The sequence below is a fragment of the Palaemon carinicauda genome, chromosome 6, assembly GCF_036898095.1.
Source record: "Palaemon carinicauda isolate YSFRI2023 chromosome 6, ASM3689809v2, whole genome shotgun sequence".
Taxonomy (NCBI): Eukaryota; Metazoa; Arthropoda; class Malacostraca; order Decapoda; family Palaemonidae; genus Palaemon; species Palaemon carinicauda.
In genome coordinates, this window is record NC_090730.1 from 17631238 (window position 1) to 17633737 (window position 2500).

Consider the following 2500-nt stretch of genomic DNA (forward strand, 5'->3'; position numbering starts at 1 on the left):
TTTCTTATTTTTTCCGCTTTTCTAATTATTTTCTTTCATTAACCCCTATAGTTCTAAGAAGTTTCATCATGGATAAATGAAAATCAAATCTATAGCAGAGCAAAAGACTCGCAAGGCTGTTGGATGTTTATTTACTGAATACCAATTCATAAATGCACATTTATGATCACTCATAAACAAAATATCCATATAGAAACTTATCAAGTATCTCTGATATAAGTGTCAAGATAAAAGAAACAATTAGTACATAAAAAAAAGTAATCCATCCAGACAGTAGATGAAATTATAAGTTACAATATAAATTCTGATTTCAATATTAGATTTAGATGGAATTTAAAGACGGAAAGTATATCTTGATCTTTCATTTCGCAACAACAGAATTTTCGTGATGGAAATTTTTTTTTCAGGATTTGGTACAGATAATCGAGGCTTCGACGTAAGAACATAACAGTGTAGTAATACTCGTAGTAATCCGATAAGATATACACTTTGTACACATGCTCCCTCTTAAGCACTCATGCATAAACATACACATATATGTATATATATGTATATATATATACACACACACACACACATATATATATATATATATATATATATATATATATACACATACATATATATATGTATATATATATCTATATATAAATACATATATATATATATATATATATATATACATATATATTTGTATATACATACATACATACATATATATTATTATTGTTATTATTATTAAATGCTAAGCTACAACCCTAGTTGGAAAAGCAGGATGCTATAAGCCTAGGGGCCCCAACAGGAAAGGAAATAAAGAAAAGTATTTCTTATAAAAAATATAAAAAAAACTTTAACAAACCAAGAGGAAGGGAAACTAGATAGAAGTGTGCCCGAGTGTACCCTCAAGCACGAGAACTCTAACCAAAGACAGTGGAAGACCATGGTACAGAGGTTATGGCACTGCCCAAGACTAGAGAACAATGGATTGATTTTGGAGTGTCCTTCTCCTAGAAGAGCTGCTTACCATAGCTGAAGAGTCTCTTCTACCCTTACCAAGAGGAAAGTAGCCACTGAACAATTACAGTGCAGTAGTTAACCCCTTGGGTGAAGACGAATATTTTGGCAATCTCAGTGTTGTCAGGTGTATGCGGACAGAGGAGAATCTGTAAAGAATAGGCCAGACTATTCGGTGTCTTTGTAGGCAAAGGGAAAGAACCGTAACCAGAGAGAAGGGTCCTATGTAGTACTGTCTGGCCAGTCAAAGGACCCCATAACTCTCTAGCGGTAGTATATATATATATATATATATATATATATATATATATATATATATATATATATATATATATATATATATATATATGGTGTACATATTTTATTAACACATCATAACCAATATACTTTTGATTCAGCACTAACTCTTCAACTTCGTCGCAAAAGAGTGCGTTAACAATACAGCCCAAGGTGAGGAAGGTTATTGTGGCCAAGAGGGTTTTTGCTCTTGGCAACGATGAAGAGAATCTCCCCAAAACTCGTCCTCCGCCAACCAATAACATTCCAGGTAGTTGAAGGTCAAATGAGTCGTTTGCAAGCGAACTAGTTTGGCTTCTTCTATTCCCAAGCATGGAAGAATCTCTCGCGGGCGTTTGATGAGTAAAACGGCTTGAAGGCATTGCATAGGGATTCACTGAGGTGAATTCAAGTCAGGTTTTACTGTGCGTGCGTAAGTGCGTGTAATGTAGATAGCGAAACTCTTCTGTATGACATAGGCTTTGGGCCTTCAGGGAGCCCGTAAATGTGTTACTCTTATAGCGACGTTCTTTTATAAAACAGTTGTATTTGGGCTTGTATTTTGCATCATTTCTATTATCTAATTGATTAATTGTAGTCCATTTCTTTTAGCGATGCATATTTTCACCGACTCGCGGCGGTGCCCTTTTAGCTCGGAAAAGTTTCCTGATCGCTGATTGGTTAGAATTATCTTGTCCAACCAATCAGCGATCCGGAAACTTTTCCGAGCTAAAAGGGCACCGCTGCGAGTCGGTGCAAATATGCATCGCTAAAAGAAATGGACTATAGTTAAACTGCTTTTTTTTTGCGGTTTATCTTATTAAAATGACTATATCAAGTTAAACTATCGTGGGATAAAAAATCATAACTTTTCCAAGAGCCAATAAAATAGCCTTCATCGCTTTCATAATATTGGTTTCAAATCCATATAGTAAATTATAGTATCTGGTAAAACCTTATTATCATTAAATTTCACGGTGATTACATGGATAAACATTGCGGTAATAATTAGGAAACCATATTCTTTTTCAGGAAGCTATAATATTATTATTATTATTATTATTATTATTATTATTATTATTATTATTATTATTATTATTATTATTATTATTATTATTACCCTATACATGGGCAATTGCGTGATGTTAGGTAACGACAAACCAAGAATCTGTAGACAAAAAAATCTTCCGGAGCAAAATGAAGAAAAACT